This window comes from Pavona decussata, unplaced genomic scaffold (assembly GCF_977016875.1).
Source record: "Pavona decussata unplaced genomic scaffold, jaPavDecu1.1 SCAFFOLD_169, whole genome shotgun sequence".
Lineage (NCBI taxonomy): Eukaryota > Metazoa > Cnidaria > Anthozoa > Scleractinia > Agariciidae > Pavona > Pavona decussata.
Genome location: NW_028145580.1, coordinates 2,542 through 24,610, shown reverse-complemented (window position 1 = coordinate 24,610; position 22,069 = coordinate 2,542). Strand labels below are relative to the sequence as shown.

The 22,069-nt window shown below is 37.9% G+C and overlaps 2 long non-coding RNA genes across 3 annotated transcripts in view; one reads left to right on the top strand and one right to left on the bottom strand.

Moving 5' to 3' along the window:
- LOC146464044 (uncharacterized) overlaps nucleotides 1–21,527 on the bottom strand; it is a 198,706-nt gene extending 177,179 nt beyond the window's left edge. The window contains exons 1-3 of one of the 2 annotated variants that reach the window (XR_014856731.1): nucleotides 21,449–21,527; nucleotides 16,050–16,113; nucleotides 15,261–15,314 (exon numbers count right to left, since the gene is read on the bottom strand). This is a non-coding gene — a long non-coding RNA (uncharacterized LOC146464044). Of the gene's footprint in view, nucleotides 1–15,260; nucleotides 15,315–16,049; nucleotides 16,114–21,448 lie in introns of those variants that run through there. The other variant, XR_014856732.1, reaches the window with a different exon arrangement.
- Nucleotides 207–1,184, top strand: LOC146464045 (uncharacterized). The gene is made up of 2 exons (XR_014856734.1): nucleotides 207–540; nucleotides 1,040–1,184. It is a non-coding gene; the product is annotated as an uncharacterized LOC146464045 (long non-coding RNA).
- Nucleotides 21,528–22,069: the final 542 nt, after the last annotated feature.

Here is a 22,069-nt window from a genome sequence, read left to right as displayed (position 1 = left end):
AACAGTGCGGACACCTTCACGGAAATATATAAACATACATACATATATATAAATATATGTTCGGCTCGAATTCGCACGGCTTAGCTCCCGAGCGGTTTCTCGGCGGGCCTTCGGCCCGACAAATTTATTAACCTCGCTACGCTCGGGCCTTCGGCCCTCGCTTCGCGAGGAATTATTAATAATTACCATATATGAAGTACCTACTTGAGAACGAGCGAAGAGGCCAACTTTAGTTGTCTTTGCTTCGTTCTAGAGAGTTGGATAAAACAGGATAAAATAGCAGTGTTCAGACATCTTCCTGTATTAGGATTGTGGATAAAAAAAGAAAGGATCTTTTTAATTTTTGCATAAGTTTTCAGGTTTGGAAGCGATCGAATTTTTCCTACGCCTCGTCTTATTTTTCCTGCACGACTGTGTGGAAATGTTCCGTTTTAACAGCAGATTTGAAGGAAAACTTTTAGTGTGATAAATGTCAAAAGTAAAAGGGGTTTTGCTGTGTCGGTGGAAGGGAAAGGTCCGACAGCTCTGTCAATTAAGGAGGTAAGATAACTTCAAATCTTAATGTATGTATACACACCTTTAAACTGTTTGTAGTGGGTTTTTTTTTCTGACGAGGGAGCAATTTTCTAAAAGAAATCTTTAATCAAGATAATATTAAAATAGGCCATTTTCATGATGGCGTCCTTTTACTACAACTACCAGAATTCATTTCGTTTTCCTTTTCAAATGGAAATTTTGTAATCCCAGTGGACAGAAGAGAACAATAGCTCTAATTAGCATGAGAAAGCAAAAACCAGAAGGATTATGGTAGTTGTAGTAAAATGACGCCATAGTGAAAATGTCCTGTTGCAGGCTAATACGGACAATAGTAGGCCAGTGTTGTTATATCAACTCATGTGGTCTACTAATACTAGGAGATCGTTCCAAACTGGTACACCGTGGAGCAATTGAAAAACGAGTCATTACAAGTTATAGGGATTTACAAAATATTTAAAATTTCATCTTTTTCTAGTCAAATTGAGATTTTTTTTATTTTTAGGTTCTGTTTGAGGGAGATGCACATTGGAGATGTTTGAATACAGGAGAGATATTTCTTCAAGTCAAATTGGCTTTGTGCCATATTTTTTGTATTTTCTTACTGCACTTGTAGCTCATTAATTCAATAAATTAGTTTGAAAAGCTCATTTTTAAAAATTTCTGTTATTCCCAGGTTGATAGCTATTCTTGTACACTTGAAGTTGTTTATTTTGTTTTTTGTATAAACTCAAACTAAGTGCTCAGTTCCATGAAACTGATATTGTTTTACAAGAGAGTCAAGATGTCTTTCTAACCCTTAACTTAATCTAAGAATGCAGTATATAATAATTATATACTGCATTCTTAGATTAAGTTAAGGGTTAGAAAGACATCTTGACTCTCCTGTAAATTAAAAAAATTAAAATTAAAAAAATTATTAATTTTTCCCATTTGTTTGGGTAGGGATAGGGAAACATGAACCTTTCATAACTTCCTGTCAATCACATTAGTTCCTTTGTTTTGAGAGTGCAAAGTGATACTGTTTTGTTCAGAGAAACCACTGCAGTAATTGGCTGCCTCTTATTCTTTAAATTTCAAAGTGTCGGTCTTATCGGTGGCCCCGGTTGAGTTTGTTGCACTGTAAGACAAAACCTCACCTTACCTTTAGTTATACATATATTTTTTACAAAGCCTGAATATCAGCTGTTTCCCATCTCTCACCAATCATCTAGAGAGATTAGCGACTGATATTCAGGACATGTTTAATGCAACCAGACCCTGGCTTCTTTTGATAACTGTGATTTAACAGACAAAAGGTGAAACTTCTTATCAGCCATCTCTTTTAATTGAAAGAAAAATTTAAAACTTGGTAGTGGGTAATGAATTATGAAATATGTACAGTTATTTTTTTTACGGTGCAATCTCAGTTATTTGAACTCTCAATGTTTTTCAGCACTCCCAATTCTTTGAACAAATAGTTGTTAATTCTCTTGGATTTGCCTCAGTCAGTTTTTTGCCTCCTATCTTTTGAACAAAATTTATTTTCCCTAGGAAGTTAAAAAAAGTTGGTACTTCCACTGCAGTGATTGTCACATAACATTATTATGAAAATGTTAATATGCCAAGTAAATTATTTTCTTTTACTTAGTTTTGATTATCCAATAATAACTGTTGATTTTCATGGGTTTTGTGACATCAGTAACCAGTGCTACAGTTTTCTACACCTTATCACATAGTAAGGTATAACTTTTTCAGTAACATAAGGAAAAACACTAAATAATATTATTTTCCTTTACCATTCTGTACAGGGTTTATGTAAAATCTTTATTTATATAAAAATAGTTTAATCCACTGATTGTTTTGGAGATTAAAGTGACAAAATGCTTTTAATTTGCAATATTTCAAGCAAAGTATAATGTTGTACATCATTTTGTGGATTCAGTAGAGGATTGTTGCTATACATCAACTCTCTTTAGGCACTCTTGTTCCTTCTATTTTTTTCTCTCGCAAAAACAGGATGATGAAAATTAAAGTAAGGAATATTTTTTAGAGAATGCTTATTAAAATTAATGATACATGGTAGGTATTTTGCTGTTAAAAATGAATGGGACTTCTCAGATGAGGTGCTATCCATAAACTGGCTGTTTAGCAGTCTAATGACTTCTTAAATTGGGATTTTGCTTGTAAGGACAAAAGGTTAATGGGTTGGAGCAAGGCCTGTTCCTTAAATGAGAAACCAGAGAATAAAATCTGCAGTGTAAATTTTTGTGGTGGAAGGAAACCACTTAGTTTTCTTTTCAGTATTACCTCAGTAAGGAAATGTGGTCCATGAAAGGTAAAGAAAAACTCTTTGACCTTGGCAGGATTAAAACCTATGACCCCAGGATTTTGTTGATCACTGATGGACCAAAATTAATCTCTTCACTAGGGTAATGCAAAATTTAAGTGGTGTCCTTCCCAAACAGAAATTTACACTCCAGGGATAATTCTCTGATTTCTCAGTTGTATAGTCAGTACTGCACAGCACAAAATTTCATTATTCCTTAATTGTTGTGTTTTTTCCAACTTTACTCCAAGTTAACTCTCGTGTAGCAAAGTGTAGAAAAACTGCTGGGGATAACTGGCTCCCATAACTGCCTGATGGATTTTTTTTGGTAAAGATTTTGACAGGGACAGTTGAGGATTTATACACAATTGTTATTTGATTCTATGTCAAACACAAACAATTTACTAACTTAATTTAAAACCAGGCTCAAATGACTAGGGACTGAAAAAAATTTTTTTCCATTGAATAATTAGACTTATGACATTTATTGCATTCAACGTAGAAAGAACGCACTCCTTACACAGATTGGAGTTGAGATTGTATGGGGGAACCAAAGTTGATTGCATAAATGAAAGGATATTGGGACGTATATCTGGCACCCCCTGTAGATTTTGCAGGGGCAGATGACATCATCACCAAATTGGCAAAGGAGAGAACCTACGCTAGGATCGAGGTTATCAAACGTACTCTCTGATCCAGTTTTGATAATTACTAGTTTCCACATATACATAGCCTCCCACGCAGACGTTCTTAGGGGGTTCGTCACGCGTTCCTGCCCCACGAACGTCTGCTGAAACGAACAGCCACTTCCGTTCGTCGGCAAATTGCCTTTGTCTGAACAGACCAATCAGCATTGACTCATTATGACAAGTAAATTGCGAAACAACGGAAATCATCACCCATGGAGATATTTTCGCTTCCAGACGTGCATATAGTTTATACGATCTAAATTTTTCCTTCCACAACACCCTGCATTTTCTTCAGTGATTTCATTGAGAGAAGCGGCAAGAATTCCAAGATTTGTCAATTTGTCTACCTGGTCTTTCAAAAGATTTACAAGCGGCGAAACCACAACAACAATAAGTGACCAGCAGCTTCAAGAATTGAATTCTAAACAAACGATAGAGCTTGATAAATAAGTGACTTTCCATAACCAGATGGAAGGTTTACGAACACATCAGTTTTCTTCCGCGCAAATTGCACTATGACTTCTCTTTGATACGCATTCAACTCCCTTATACCAAACGTTTGGCACACATGACCAAAAACCACATTTAAGTCCGCCATCCTGTCTAGGGTAATATTTTTAATATCAAACACGAGTTTACCCAAAGTTGGGAAACGGCCCCTGATTGGTCTGCAGTCGGCGAACGGAAGTTGCTGTTCGTTTCAGCAGACGTTCGTGGGGCAGGAACGTGTGACAAACCCCTAAGAACGTCTTCGTGGGAGGCTACATATACAAAGTAGCAAAAGGCATTCACAAGTGATTGTTGTTTTGACTTAACGTTTTTGATTGGTTTACCAACTACCAAAGCCAGACTCCTTTGTTGTAAATGTGACCTGTGATTGGCTGATCAATGTTGGGTGGCCCCAGTTGAGTTAGCCTCCCACGCAGTCGTTTTTAGGGGAATCGTATTTCCTCCTCCCCACAAACGCCTGCTTACCCAAGCGCCACGTTCCTTTCCGCCGCTAAGCCAATCACAGTGAACCTTCTAAAATCTGGAAGGTTGACCTTGACCTCAGAACGCCTCTCGCGGGAACAGTGAAAAAAACACAACGGAGACAGAACTTGACCGAGCTTACGTGAGCTTTTAGCACCGTGTGCCCTACGTTCAAAATTTCTCGTGTAAATGCCTATCAACTGACGGCAATAAAAAAATTCGTGACGGGAAATAGCGATATTTTCGTCAATTTGCCGACTGGTTACGCAATTAAGTCGCTTTAATATTTATCAAGCTTTGCCTTCAATCTTGTCGACCTTGTCGGTGTGGAGGAAACCGAAATATTACCCGATATGTCGGTAAACTTTAAAGATTTTGCAGTTGAAACTCGCTTTGTTGTTGCAAATTGTTCGGGGGCATGTGCGACATTTTCCACGAGGACCACAAGTTGATCGGCTCTTTGTCGTTTAACTTTCCGTTTAATAGTCTTTAATGAACTGATAAATACTGCAGATCTCCCATTGATACCTTCTACATTCTTCTTTGCTTTCTCGAATCGAGTTAGTCTGTCGTAGCACTTCGTACAAACAAACAAATCTGCTCCAGAGTTTCCGCACCCGTAAGAGACGATATCTTCACCGATTGTCAACTCGATCAGGCGGGGAAGATCGATTACACTTTCCCGAAGATTTTGACTCTCCCAGCAGTGTCAAAACGTCGCACAAGAAGCGCTTGTATTCACATTCGATATTTGTTTTGGTGTTTCAGCCATGACCAGCCATTCCAGAAGTGAAAAAATATATATATTCCAACTTAACTCCCGCATCTCTCAAGACTGTAACAGAGACTGTAGACACTGTACAAAGCTCGCGGGAAACGGAAGCGACCATTGTAACCAACAATTTGATTTGATGTCATTAAACAATGCCTCGATGGTGATTGGCTAGGGTGCTTGGGGGGTAAAACAATGGGAAAGGAATGTGGCGCTTGGGTAAGCAGGCGTTTGTGGGGAGGAGGTAATACGAGTCCCCTAAAAACGACTGCGTGGGAGGCTACAGTTGAGTTCGTTGCACTGAAAAGTATACAGGTAATGCCCCTTGTTCAGCATATTTCTGTAGCCTCTATCAATTCAATAGTTATAAGAATGATTGAGTGACAGTGCTGACTGTTGCTTATAAACACTGCTATTGTAGGCCCAGACATCCAGTGGCCAATCTCTGTTGTACACAACATGCTAGAACAATAGCCCTACATCAGGCCAACTAATTAAAATCTTTACTGCTGAAGAAAAATTTTATATGCTCAGTGAGTGCCCATTCAATTTGGCTCCTGCCATTACATCAACATTTACCAAAAGGTAAAAAAATTAATACACAACTGGATCTATCCCTTGATGGGAAAAGTGCACAGTCAGAAACTTTCACACAAGAATGGATAATTTTCAAGTTTATGAATTGCCTCAACAAGAACTTCCATTAACTAAGTGATTCATGAGCCATACTGTGTTTTCATCACATCTGTCATGATCTGTGATGATAAATAAAAAGTATACATCAATTTATTTTTTGCTACAGCTAAAACACAAGATCTAAACCTAACAGTAAAGGTTCCACCCTCTGTGCATGGCTTTTGTGCCCAGGCAGTGGCAAATCTTAAAACACTCCTGAGTTAGGGTTCATAATTTATGCAGATGGGGGCCTATGATGATTTTTAAATTTTTCCTTAAGTTCACGTTTTGGATAATGCTATTGTTTGATGAGGTCAGGTTCCGAGATGCCGAATTGTCCAGAATTTGCAAGTCTGATTACTGCATCAGGATTCATCGAGCACACGAAAGCAGTGTCTGGGGGAAAGCTGGCTGGAAAGGACTAACCTGCAGTTCAGTGGCCGAGATGCTATTACTGATGGCAGTTCTTGATCTATAAAATGGAATATTTTCAGATTTCATGACAAATGAGACAAAGAAATTTAGAAGACGACTGTGACCAGCTCACTATGAAATTACGAAGATAAAGAATGGAAAGAAATGCATGGAGGGTTGCTCATGACATAGCGTTGCACATTGACGATGCACCTGTTGTCAGATTACATAAGGGCATTTGTAACAGAGAGGGAGGAGGAGGCGGGTTTTTTTATTTTTTTTCAACAGGACCCAGCTAATCATGATTGCTTGAAGGCATGTGAAACTTCAAAAAAACATGTGCCTGGCTATAATTATTATTTTGCAAAAATTTGTGGCTAGACTTATACATGGAATTTGTCAAAGACACCTGTGAGGTTAAGAAAGAGCAGCAGTGCGCTTCATGTGAAAATGGTTGGCTGGCTCCATGATGGGCAAAATTCCATGCCCTTTCCTGGATAAAGAGAAGTTAAGGTACAAATTAAAATGTCTTTGAATCTCCGGCTAGATGGAACAGCATGACCAGTACTGTTGATGACTTTATGCCTAATTCCTTCAATGAAGGAAAGCTGAACACAGTGAAAGAAACTGCAGACTTTTCTTCTACCTTAGTTTGTGGTTTCTGAGGAGCTAGTGAAAATATACCTAGACCATTCAAAACATCTCCATTTTTCAAGAGATTTGCGAAGTCAAGCAACCATTGAGAAGCGATGAAACAGAGAATGAGGATAAAAATAATTATTGGGAAGAGTTACTACTATCTGGAGGGTTAAAATCTCCTTTTTTTTAACTTAACACTCTCTTGAAAAAACACTTTCTTCCATACAAGAAAAAAATTGAAAAAATGACAAGCTTGTGCTAAAAACCGGTCATCTACAAGAAGCAAAGGGGACCGACATTAGCGACAATGAAAGTCCCAGGCCAGCGTCTTTTACATTAGCTAACAAACCCACATCTGATGATAATGATAAAAAAAGGTGGAGACGACACTGTTGCTGTGGGTGAAACATGGTGCAGTGAAACTGAGGGGATGCTGAGTGAGTGTGAGAATGATGATAGTGAGTGTGAGAATGATGATAGTGAGTGTGAACTTTTACCATTGCTGGCAAATAAAAAGTGCAGCAGTACAAGTGGACACACTTTGCAGTCAATAATTATTGGTAAATCGCTTAACCCTAATAATTATTAGTATAGAAAAGGGCTTAGACCTCAACAATATTGTTAGTTGTTAACTGGAAGGGGTATTTTGCAGAATGCTGAATGCCGAATGTCACATTTTACGCCACTTATAACAGTTTAGCAGTAAGGTTACCGTATACCTTTAGGGGTCTTTCGCTTCCAGGCGATGTAGCATGTCTGGTTTAAACTGTAGATATGTAAACCCCTGTATCAAATTAAAGCTTATAGAGCTGGCTATCAAACTATATCAAGAATTTTGAAATTAAATGAATTGTCTAATTTTTTACCACCTCTAAATGTGAGCATCCGAATCACCTTTTAAAGGCTACAAGTCAAGTGAATTTTGTTTTTCGCTAATTTAATTTGCTCCTCAGTTTCCGGTACACCCAAAGCGCAAAAAAAACATGTCTGCGTTCTGTGATATAATTCAATTGCAGTGAAAAGTTACAGAACATTTTCGAAATACGATTAAAAAAATGTGAAGTGATCATATATAAAAATCACTCGGAGAAAAAATATTTCAAAAGAAAAAAATTGTGACACGTCTTTGTTCCTTATATGTTAAACTAGCTATTGTCCAAAATTGAAGGCAAACAAACAAATTCCATTTGAGTTTTAGCTCTTTAAAGTGCCCCCTTCAAGCGAAAAAATTGATTCAAGAAAACAGCGCTGAAAATTCGACAATTCATTTTATTTCAAAATTCTTGGTATAGTTTAATTAATAAGCCGGCTCTATAAGCTTTAATTAATCTGATGTGGGGGTTAGGTATCCACAGTTTAAACCGGACGCTCTACATCGCTTGGATGAGAGACACCTATTAAGCAACGAACAAAGTAATGAAGGTCTAAGCACATTTCTTTTCTGTTTAGGGATAACACTGATTATACAGACAGTTAGCTTTAATTTGTTGTTATGTCAGCCATTGCATTAAAGGACTTCTATAGGTTCAACATTCGGTGTTCTGCAAAATACCCCTGCCGCTTGAAAATTAAACCTTAATTCTACTCGGCCTCATGCAAATAAAAATCCTATCTGCTATACAATAAGGTACACTAAGGTGTAGTAAGTAAGGTGTCCCCTTGAAACCCACAAACCCATTTCAGCAGAAGTGACATTCTTAAAGCTACATGGATGTGAGTGGGGGGTACAAAAAAATATCAAAATATTATGTACACTGTACAGGAAAATATTCAGGACGGGATTGGCTATTTAACGAGTTTTGATAGTTTTTTTCACGCTCAAAGTATTATTTTGTTATTATTTTAAAGATGATTGAGGCGAACTGTCACTGTCTTAGGCAAATTTTGTTGATCAACCATAAACCTCAGAGAAAAAGGCTACACTAACCATGAAACAGACTTAAAATATACATGGATCCTAGAGTAAAAAATGGAAAAAAAACAAACTGTGATAATTCATAACAATCAGGACAGAGATAAACTTAACGAAGATCTTCAAAAATTTGCACAAACGAGCGAACAAATTTTGCGTACTTTTGATGTTATGATGAAAATGAGGTCACACTAATGACTAATTTTACATTCGCTTTTAACGTTCTTTGAAAAGACATATCCTATCCTTTAAAGTATTTGTGTTTGTTCTCTGTGAAGATTGTCAGAAACAAATGCAAAAATTAGAAATATATGCGAGAAAAACTTGTCAGTAGTTCATGCTAGCTAACGATAAAAAAAAGCGTTACGAGACGTTTGTTTCACTGACTATTTTACCTGAGAATCAAATTTTCTTACATGAAGCAAAAAGGAATGAGATTAGAAAATAAAACTCCAAGGGAAATAACGAACATGGACCGAAAAAATGAGTACAAGAGACTTTTCAGAAGTTGGCAGTAGCTTAAGTTAAACGTGTGGCAGTGTGAACACTGCAAAAAAATAACTTGCAAAAGTCGACAGCAAAGTTTTGTAAACAAAATCACATATAAGACTTATTGGCTTAAATATACTCGCCTCTTTGGAAATAAACAGTCCTTTTAATCCATTGCTGATTTTTTCGTTCGTTTTGCAACGTTAAATGTGCCAGTCAATTTGTTTCCTCCACTGCTAGACGTTTTGCTGTTTCTCCCGCTGTCGGTCACATAAATTGACTTCGTATTTTGTCGTCTTTAAAATTATGTTTTGCTTTTCTTTTTCTAAAACGCAGTTGGCGATGCAACTTCCCGCCGAAAAACAAGAAAAACGCGGGTTGCCACACAGGTTGACTGTGGCATTTCACAATGGCTTACATAGAGGGGCGGACGGACGTACGGATGTACGTACGTACGTACGCCGGACGGACGGACAGTGACGTCATAACCAAACCAAAATTTCTCGCATTCACGGGTTACCAAATTCTCTTAGCTATGGGGCTCCGCTCGCGCGCGCCTTGCGGCGCGCACGGGAGCTCCGCTAAAAATTAACGCCCTACGTCAAACAGAAACGAGTATCAGAAGCGACTCAATTGGCAAATTGCCCCCTATCTCAGCGGGATCCAGAGGTCTCTTTGTGGTTGCTAAGAACCTCTGACTTGTTATGATCTGCTTAATTAGCTTTTTGGCGATTAAAATGACCTTATTTTTTTCACAACAAAACTGCTCCTTTGAATAGTCCATATCTATCTCGAAACAGCTGTTCAAATCAAAATTTGAAATATGCGCAAACGACGCACTAATTCGGTCAGTAGGCAAAGAACTGATCGCACGACATCAGCCTTAAGACTCGAGATCCTGTGAGGTGGCCATGGGAGAAAAACGGGTACACAAAGGTACCCGAACACAGCGAACTTCGAGCGAAATAAACATTAACGTCCTGTATCTTCTGCACTTTGATATAATAAACAAAGCCTAATTAGCCTCGGCTGGTTCAATATTATTCCAACTTGGCATTATAACTTGTACGATAATTTGAACAGTTTAGCGGCAAAGTAAAATTAAGTTCATTTCTTATTAAGTGGTATATTTAGTGTTTTTATAAAAAACTATCATTCATATTGACATAAAAACTCGATCAAGTCTTAAATTAGACTGAATCCTTCGTTTCCAGGGTCTTCGTTTAAATATCTGCTTCCTTAGCTTTTTGGCAATTAAAATGACCTTATTTTTTTTCACAACAAAACTGCTGCTTTGAATAGTCCATATCTATCTGGAAACGGCTGTTCAAATTAAAATTTGAAATATGCGCAAACGACGCACAAATTCGGTCAGAAGGCAAAGAACTGATCGCACGACATCAGCCTTAAGACTCGAAATTCTGTGAGGTGGCCATCGGGGGAGGGGGGGCGGAATCGCGGGTACATCAAGGTACCCGAGCACAGTGACGTTGAGCGAAATAAACATTAACATCCTGTATCTACAAGCCATCTTCTGCACTCTGATATTGTAAAGCCTAATTAGCCTCGGCTAAGAGATGTAACGTCCTACACAGGTTCAATATTATTCCAACTTCGCATTATATCAATATAGCATAAAGGAATATAACTTGGATTATAAAGCCAACTATGCAATAAACATTCAGCCTGAGTAGGTTGCAATATTGTCAGGGCGCGCTTGCATATATCTGTTTTTTTTTTTTTTGTGGCGAAGAAGCCTTCAGCAATGTGCGCAATGACAATTAACCTTTGCCTAGACTTGATAGATGTCGACTTCTTATGGCGCCGAAAGAGAGATACCTCAACGACGGAATCGCGAGGCCAGAAAAATGAAAACGGACTTCGGAAGAAACTTCGGCAAACATTCCGCCAGCCCCGCGGGGAAAAAGCATCAACCTGATTCCGGTGTAAAAGATCTGAAGAATGAACAAACTTGTCGTGATGAATTATCCTCAACAAGTTTGCAGGTGTCCTGAGTGACAAGCTTTCCTTAAAAAGTCCTATGAAAATACAGCGGGCCAGTTTTGAACAAGAAGATTTCACTCAAGGAAAGTAATAAACTTTACAACTTTTTGCTTGCGTGTATGCCAGGAACTATAACTTGGTATAATTATATATTAAATAACTTGGAAAGACAAAAAACTGCTACTTGTTTACTCAATCAATCTTTTTGAAATGCAAATTTTTCCTTATGAATTTTTTTCTTATTTTTCACAGCTGTTTTGCCTGTTATAAAGCAAGCAAATCTTGAACTACACAAGAGAATAAAAATAAAAAAAAGCCTGTCGCATTCCAACTCGTCATTTCATTAACAAAAGCTAGCTCGTGTGTAACCAGGTCTTTTACCACCATCGTATCTAAACCGAACCTTGCCGTGTTCGTAACCTCACGAAAAACACAGCTGAATTGGTGTTCTTCATCGGCTTTTTCGGTTCCCCTAGCTTAAATAGCTTACCTGAGTGACAGATGCTGAGCAGTGGTGGTTCTTGTTCGGCTATCTGGCGGAGAACAAGTGCTTTCAAAATCTAACTCGGAAAACAAACGGAGTAAAGGGCAATTTAGCAGGATACGTGCTTTGAATGATGCATGGCAAGCCGCATGCCTTAGCAACCGATTTTGCCATCCAAATTTTTCTTCGATCACTACAGGAGGCCTATTGTTTACGGGAGTGCTGTTGACAGTTTAAAACCACATTTTCGGTGCAATACGAGCCCCAGTGCGTTGTAAAAAGTTTACAGCAATAAACATTCACTCACTGCGTGCAGTCGAATATTTCCGGTTCAGTCAAAAACCTCCGGAAAATTCAAAAACCCGGAGGAAAATAGATTCATCGTCGATGTGCAGCGAGTATTAAACACGGCAAAGCAAAGGCGACACACCCGATTGCTCGTCCTTATCAGGCGACTCACCCGAGATAAGAACGGCCGAGTTCAAAATCTCTCTGTGAAGAAATTTCTAATATTATTATCGGAGTTAGCTCACGAAGCAAAGGCGACGCACCCGATTGCTTATTGTTCTCAGGCGACACACCCTAGAGAACAACTGTGACCTAACTATGTCTTTTACCTTTACACAATATAACTGTAAATATTTAGCCGGTATTTTTGGACACTTTCTGGAACCGGCTGTTCAAATCAAAATTTGAAATATGCGCAAACGACGAACAAATTCGGTTAGTAGGCAAAGAACTGATCGCACGATATCAGCCTTAAGACTGGAGATTCTGTGAGGTGGGCATGGGGGAATCGCGGGTACATCAAGGATTTTCCTTTAGTTCTAGAGGAATCGGCGTGCGTAGGTTTTTCGTAGTTTGGGACCAAAATGGAGTTTGGGAGTTTCACATGGACAAGATTTGGCCTTTGTGAACGAATGGCTCACTCAAAACGACTTCAAACTAGTTTTTAAAGTTCTTATGAATGAAGAGGTTGGTTGATGTGCAATCCTACGAGCCCGAAACTAATTATTTGTGCGAGCCGAAGACATTTTTTGTCGAGACCCTGATATTTCCGCCAAAACCTCCAAATGTGGACATAAATCCCCCTTAGATATAGTCTTCATTACATGCGATCGAGAATCAAATGTCGCCATAGTTACACTCTTTATTGACGTGAGCAAAACTGTATATTCTCTGCAAAATGAATCGTTGATTCGAAGCCGATCCGATGAAACTTCAAACCAAAGCGAATATAAATCACTATGAGAGTGATGTATTATTGAGTCAGTGACACAAGCTTACTTGGAGAAAGGTTCTCCGAATAGGAGTCGAGCCTATGACCTTCCGATTACTAGTTCGGACGATCTACCAATACAATCAACTTGTCATTTACAACAGGAGTAGTGCAGAGTAAATGCCAATTAATCCTACCTAGACCGGGAAGGGGGGATTCTAACAGGGACGACTTTGAAGCTGAATAACTTTTTTTAATATTTGAACAAACGCCCTGAGACTTCTGGACGTTTTCAGAATTTTATCTGGGAAGAAATGATGAGGTCGGCTAGTGTTGGTTCACGTTATGTTACCATAGCAACGAATTTGTGACAGATTTTTACCTTTCTTGCCGTAACTTGTTTGCGGCTCAAATTAGTGTTCCTAAATCCGATTGCAAATATTCCCATACGAACTCTTATATTTTGGCCGTGATCGCTACGCAAGATGATCATACGCTCACAGCTTGACCTTGGGCTGCTGTGGTCTTAATCGGTTATTGAGTTACAAGCATATCCGGGGGGGCTGATACTTTACCCCGCCAACAAAGCTGAGCATTTGTAGAACGTTAAATCAAGTGGAGGTGAAAAAGCCAGGTCAAGCTCGAAAAAAAAATCGTTCGGTGAAATAGTGAAGCCTCGCCAAAAGTTAAGATCGGAGCTGCGTGGAACTGTCTCAAAATATGCACCATAAGGTTAACCAGCAATTCGTTTACGTTTTATTTCTTTAAGCTCCTTTGTACATAGCCTAGCCTTTTAAAATAGACATGAATCAAAGATACATCGGTCAAAACTGATCAAATAAATATCGAAACATTATTTCAATCTTAACTAACGACTCTAAATCTAACACATATGCAAATAATGGCATTGATTGTGTATCGAATCTAAAAAAATACACTAGTATTAATAACCATAATACCATCAAATAGCTATATTGTGACTACAGTGCTTATTCACTAGAAATCAGATAACGATTATAATATCATCCTCTCTTGAATATCATCCAATATGTATTGAAATTTCACGTCTTACAGTTAAAATCAGGGAAAAATGTTAAGGTGGCCGAACACAGTTTTTCCAGTACACAGGTGTTAGCAAACATGATTCGAAAACTGCGTACTTCTGAATACCCGAAATTAGCATGGTGCAAGATTAACTAAGAAGAAATAAATTTTGATACTTCTTGTTGAACAAGGTGCCGTTGCCATGACAACGCAGTAAGCTATTAACCGTCCACAAATAATAGTTTTTCTTAATTTTAAGAAATTCACTCGTTAGATTTTTTCCATATTTTGTATCCAGAGAAACCCACAAAATACTGACATAGTGACGCTGCTTTCATGTAATTTTAACAGACAGATCTCCTGTAAATGTTGGTTTTGCACTTTAATGTTTTTTGAAGATACCCTCTGTTAGATTTTGTTTTTGGTTTGTAGGTAAGTTACGCTTTTAGAAAACTACTGTTTTGTCAAATTTCACGAAATTCTAACGAGCGGTTCCTTAGAAAACAGTTTATTTCCATTAAAATAACCAGTCACAATTTGTTGCTCAAATGCGCATGCGTGGCTTTTAATTAGGGTTTCTAAGAAAGATGAAATGCGTACAAAAAGGCTTAGCTCATTGTGAACTCAATTTCTTTGTTCGGCGATAAATGAAGAAGGATTCACAAACGAGAAACTAAGTTATTTTAAGAGCAAAACTTACCTTTTGGTATAAAATCGAGTGGTGGGTAGTATTTGCTTACCACAACCCTAGCGCGCGCCTAATAGCATCACTAACAGAATCTGTAAAGCGCGCGCAAACTGTGTTCGGCCACCTTAAATACTCTTTACAATAATAATAACCAATTGTGACAAAATGAGCAGGAACGTTTTGATGTCTACATAACATCAGTCTCAAGTTCAGCTAAAGCAAAATGATCTTAGATCAGTTTTCAACTGATTGTCGTTCAACCAAAAACTAAAGTACTTGCTTCAGCTAATCATAACAGAAGTAGACAGGGACCAGGGAAATAACGATGTGGACAAGTCACGATTGGTTTTGGTTTTTCTTCTCATTGGTTGAGAAAGAATGAAACCAGTTTCACTAAAGAATCACAAGCCTAAAACAAAACTTGTTTTATTTTGTGTTCCGTTTTGCTGATTGGAAGAATTAGCCATCTCCCTGACAGAAAAAAAAAGCGAAGGGATTATGTTTCTTTGTTAGTCTGGATCTGTTTAGCAAAAGTGTTTACATATTCATAAATTTGTAAATGGAAACCGAAGCAATGTTCCTAAACCAGGTAGCATTCGCTATCCACGGCCAACTGTTTTCCTACTGTAGAACCTGGTTATTTCACTGAAATTTTAAATCATAAATTTCAAATAAAAGAAAGCAAAGAAAAACAGATGGAATTCTTCACTAATGGTGTGACTAACCAGTGATCCCGAAAACACATTTAAACACAAAAGATTCCATACTAACTCTTTCGAACGCAAGCGCAAAGAAAAGTTCAAAACGTTCTACAGTTTGTGCACGCGTTTACCAGTGGCAAAGGTTACGCTTGCCTCACCATCGAAAACAGTCCTTAGGCTACCGATCACTGATTGTGCGCGATGTTTCATTAACCATGGTACACTTTCATCTTTTGCAAATAAAGTGTCATTTAATTTTCGTTTCCGTTAACGGATTTCTGTATTAAGCTGCCGTTTTGTTCATTTTTTAACATGAATTTTACCTTTAGAGGGCACTGAGTATTTTTCATGAGCTGCTGTATGATCCGAGTGTGCGAGGTACTATTAAGACCTGTGAAAAACTACTTGGTATAAATAATAGATAACCTTTTTGTTGTATTTGAAAAAAAGAAAAAAAGAAAGAAAGAAAGAAAGCGTTTCAGAACAAGAATGTTTCAATATATACCTTACCAGGAAGCAAAATACCCGACTCGTCAGTGCTGGAAACAATTCTGAAAAAATACGTCTCTCTGCAACAAGAAATGTATGTTAAAATTCAGTATTTATGTATCTTTTAGTTGATAAGAAAAAAGTTTTATGCTTCGTTTTCTGGTCTTGTAATAAATATTGATGCAAGTTTGATACTAGAAAACTGATTGTTTTCATATCCACTAAGAATATAACATGAACGAATATAATTTGGAATATAAAGCCAACTATTCAATTAAAATTTAGCCTGAGTGGATAGAAGCCTCCAGCGGTGTTAGCCATGACAATTAGCCTCTGCCTAGACTTAAAAGTCGACTTCTTATGGCGCCGAAAGAGAGCATTACGAGCGACGGAATCGCGAGGCCAGAAAAATGAAAATGGAATTCGGGAAAATCTTCGCAAACATTCCGCTGGCTCCGCAGGCTAATCAACCTGATTCCGGTGTAAAAGATCTGAAGTATGAACAAACGTACTGTGATGAATTGTCCTCAGCAAGTTTGCAGGTGTCATGAGTGACAAGCTTTCCTTAATATAAGTCCAATGAAAATATCACGCGCTAGTTTTGAACAAGAAGATTTCTCAAGGAAAGTAACAAACTTGACAATTTTTTTGCCTGCCTGTACGCCATAAAATGTAACTCGCTATATAGAAATAACTCGGAAAGACGAAAAACTGCTACTTGTTTACTCCATCAATCTTCTCGAAATGCAATTTTTTTCTTATCGATTTTTTTCTTACTTTTAACATCTGTTTTGCCTGTTATAGAGCAAACAAATCTTGAACTACACAAGAGAATAACATTGCAAGACCCTGTCGCGTTCCAACTCGTCAGTGAGAAAAGCTAGCTCGTTGTAACCAGGTCTTTTACAACCACCGTATCTAAACCGTACCTTGCAGTGTTTGTAGCCTCAAAAAAGACACCTGATTTGGTGTTCTTCATCGAGATTTTCGGTCCCTTTAGCTTAAATAGCTTACCTGAGCCTGAAAGATGCTGAGCAGTGGCGATTCTTTTTCGGCTATCCGACGGAGAACAAGCGCTTTCAAAATCTAACTCGGAAAACAGACAGAGTAAAGAGCAATAATTAGCAGGATACGTGCTTTGAATGATGTGAAACAGTAATAACAGATCCCTAGGTAGATTTCACTTTCTGCGTTAACCACTTGTCAGTAACTTGCACGATAATTAGTGCAATTTAGCGGTAAAGTCAGATTTAAGCTCATTAGTTTCTTCCGCGGTATATTTATAGCTTTTATAAAAAACTATCATCCACTTTGACATAAAAAAATTCCTCCTTTAAACATTACTTTTCCCTATCTTTTTAAAACTCCAGGGCAAAACTGTTTCGGAACTGATTCTTTCTTAGATATTTGAACCCATTAAAAGAATTAAAATGAAAAGTTACAACTATCTCATTCATTCAATTCGGACACAGCGGAACAAGATATTTCTTTCAGGCCACTTACAGAACAGAAATTGTTCCTTCACCCAATTCCTCAGTGCTGGAAATAATTCTGAATAAAATGTTCCCTCTCCAACGAAAAATGCATGTTAAATTCAGTATTTATATATTGTATTTTTTAAGCTTTCAAGAAAAAAAAAAAACGGGTTCACTGATGTTTCGATTAAGGTCTTGTAATTGACGCTTTTTTTGTTACAAAAGAACTGATTGTTTTCATATCTACTAAGGATATAACATGAACGAAAATAAGTTGGATGATAAAATCGATTACTCCGTGTACCTGCTGGTATTCTCCGAGCGCGAGAAATACATAGCCTTAACCTAGAATTCAATTTTTCCTTGACAAGTTTTTCGATGGCCTTTACAATGTTCCGGTGTAAAAGATCTGAAGCTTGAATTATCATCAACAAGTTAGCTGGAGTCCTGAGTGACAATCTTTCGTAAAAAGTCCTACAAAAATACACGCCCTCGATTTGAACCAGGAGATTTCTCAAGGAAACTAACAAACTTGACAAATTTTGTTGCCCGTCTGTACACCAGAATATAAAACTCGTTATATAATAACTTGGAAACGCAAAACTGGTGCTTGTTTACTCCAGAAAACCTCTCAAGATACAGAGATTTTCCTTTTCGAATTTCTATTTTCCACCACCTTTAAGGCTTTCATAGAGCAACCATATTTTGAACTATACTAGAGAATAAGCAAAACTTGTCGTATTCTAATTTATTACTGAGGAAAACTAGCTCGTGTGTAATCAGGTCACTCCGCTACCACCAACGAATGCAAACCGAACCTTGCAGTGTTCGTAACATCACAAAAAAGACAGCTGACTTGGTGTTCTTCATCGAGTTTTTCAGTTCCTTTAGCTTAAAATGTAACTCTAAAAACAAACTAAGTAAAGGGCAATTTAACAGGATACGTGCTTTAAATAATGTGAGCTGATATTTATAGTACTAGGTTCCTATGTAGATTTCACTTTCTGCGTGAACCACTTGTCAATAACTCGCACGATAATTTGTTCAATTTACCTGTAAAAAGATTGAGGTATATTTATAACTTTCATTAAAAACTATCATCCACCTTGACTTAAAAACTAAGCTCTTTAATTAGACTGTTTCCCTCTTACGAAACTTTTATTAACACCAGTTTTCAGTGATCTGAAAAGTCAGATCAACAACAGATTCTTCTAACCTGTTAAGGATTCTTGAGGTGCATCACCAACCATATCCTCTATTCTGTTTGTAAAAAAAGACATTGTATCGCCATGCACTGATAAAACAACCCGGCTCATATCTTATGTCACGTGATATCCTCCAGTACGATAAGCACTCCGATATAGCGGATCCTTGTTTAAATGTTTTGCCTCATTAGTATACATTATTAGCATAAAGGATAAAACCAGCTACTGAAAGATATATGGTCTTCGTAAATTTAAAGAACTTGGGAAACTTAGCATTTTCGGAAAATTTGTTCGTGGTAGCTTAGACAGTATTTTGATAAACGAACGGTACAAGTATGAAAATGAAAACAAAGACGTCACGAGGATTCTCGTGTAGTTTCTTTATTGCATATTTTTTATTGTATTGCTATTTCTCTTTCCTATTATTTTTTCATGTTATCATGTTTTCCTTATAAGTAAAGGTTTGGTTATACGTAGACAAGTAAAGATAAACGATAAAAAGGAACAACGTTTCGTTTCGATTCGTTTCGTTTCAATTATTTCTATCACTTCGAACTTGATAATGGCGTCATGACGACCCCGAAACGTTGTTCCTTTTTATCGTTTATCTTTACTTGTCTATCATGTTTTTGCCGCTGATATTATGTTGTCGTCAAAAGAAAACAGACAATGGGTGGTCGAAGTTTCCTATAAAACTTCCGTTGCAGCTGTTGCAAGACTGGCATTTAAGGTTTAACTCTAGTTGAAATCCTTTCCTTAATTTAGAAAGATCAGGTCTCCGTAGTCAAGTTTGTGGGTTCTAACTGGTGCATGTTCATCACAACCGTGTATATTTTGTATCTAAAAAAATATTCCTTTCACTGTTATTGAAAGGTAAGTCGTGTATAATTGCTGTTCATTTTTGCGGCGATTTGTGCTGAAGGTTTCCAGGGTCTTCGTTTAAATATCTGCTTAATTAGCTTTTTGGCGATTAAAATGACCTTATTTTTTTCACAACAAAACTGCTGCTTTGAATAGTCCATATCTATCTGGAACCGGCTGTCCAAATCAAAATTTGAAATATGCGCAAACGACGCACTAATTCGGTTAGTAGGCAAAGAACTGATTGCATGACATCAGCCTTAAGACTCGAGATCCTGTGAGGTGGCCATGAGAGAAAAACGGGTACACAAAGGTACCCGAACACAGCGAACCTCGAGCGAAATAAACATTAACGTCCTGTATCTTCTGCACTTTGATATAATAAACAAAGCCTAATTAGCCTCGGCTGGTTCAATATTGTTCCAACTTGGCATTATAACTTGTACGATAATTTGAACAGTTTAGCGGCAAAGTAAAATTAAGTTCATTTCTTATTACGTGGTATATTTAATGTTTTTATAAAAAACTATCATTCATATTGACATAACAACTCGATCAAGTCTTAAATTAGACTGAATCCTTCGTTTCCAGGGTCTTCGTTTAAGTATCTGCTTCCTTAGCTTTTGGGCGATTAAAATGACCTTATTTTTTTCACAACAAAACTGCTGCTTTGAATAGTCCATATCTATCTGGAAACGGCTGTTCAAATCAAAATTTGAAATATGCGCAAACGACGCACAAATTCCGTCTGAAGGCAAAGAACTGATCGCACGACATTCGAAATTCTGTGAGGTGGCCATCGAAGTTGGGGGGGGGGGGGGGGGGGGGAAGAATCGCGGGTACATCAAGGTACCCGAGCACAGCGTACGTTGAGTGAAATAAACATTAACATCCTGTGTCTACACGCCATCTTCTGCACTCTGAGATTGTAAAGCCTAATTAGCCTCGGCTAAGAGATGTAACGTCCTACACAGTTTCAATATTATTCCAACTTCGCATTATATCAATATAGCATAAAGGAATATAACTTGGATCATAAAGCCAACTATGCAATAAACATTCAGCCTGATTGGGTTGCAATATTGTCAGGGCGCGCTTGCATATATCTGTATTTTTTTTTTTTTTTTGTGGCGAAGAAGCCTTCAGCGGTGTTCGCAATGACAATTAGCCTTTGCCTAGACTTAATAGATGTCGACTTCTTATGGCGCCGAAAGAGAGATACCTCAAAGACGGAATCGCGAGGCCAGAATAATGAAAACGGACTTCGGAAAAAACTTCGGCAAACATTCCGCCAGCCCCGCGGGCAAAAAGCATCAACCTGATTCCGGTGTAAAAGATCTGAAGAATGAACAAACTTGTCGTCATGAATTATCCTCAACAAGTTTGCAGGTGTCCTGAGTGACAAGCTTTCCTTAAAAGTCCTATGAAAATACAGCGGGCCAGTTTTGAACAAGAAGATTTCACTCAAGGAAAGTAATAAATTTTACAACTTTTTGCTTGCGTGTATGCCAGGAAGTATAACTTGGTATAATTATATATTAAATAACTTGGAAAGACGAAAAACTGCTACTTGTTTACTCAATAAATCTTCTTGAAATGCAAATTTTTCCTTATGAATTTTTTTCTTATTTTTCACAGCTGTTTTGCTGTTATAAAGCAAGCAAATCTTGAACTACACAAGAGAATAAAAATAAAAAAAGCCTGTCGCATTCCAACTCGTCATTTCATTAACAAAAGCTAGCTCGTGTGTAACCAGGTCTTTTACCACCATCGTATCTACACCGAACCTTGCAGTGTTCGTAACCTCACGAAAAACACAGCTGAATTGGTGTTCTTCATCGGGTTTTTCGGTTCCCCTAGCTTAAATAGCTTACCTGAGTGACAGATGCTGAGCAGTGGTGGTTCTTGTTCGGCTATCTGGCGGAGAACAAGTGCTTTCAAAATCTAACTCGGAAAACAAACGGAGTAAAGGGCAATTTAGCAGGATACGTGCTTTGAATGATGCATGGCGAGCCGCATGCCTCAGCAGCCGATTTTGCCATCCAAATTTTTCTTCGATCACCACAGGAGGCCTTTTGTTTACGGGAGTGCTGTTGACAGTTTAAAACCACATTTTCGGTGCAATACGAGCCCCAGTGCGTTGTAAAAAGTTTACAGCAATCAACATTCACTCACTGCGTGCAGTCGAATATTTCCGGTTCAGTCAAAATCCTCCGGAGAATTGAAAAACCCGGAGGAAAATAAATTTATCGTCGATGTGCAGCGAGTATTAAACACGGCAAAGCAAAGGCGACACACCCGATTGCTCGTCCTATCAGGCGACTCACCCGAGATAAGAACGGCCGAGTTCAAAATCTCTCTGTGAAGAAATTTCTAATATTATTATCGGAGTTAGCTCACGAAGCAAAGGCGACGCACCCGATTGCTTATTGTTCTCAGGCGACACACCCTAGAGAACAACTGTGACCTAACTATGTCTTTCACCTTTACACAAT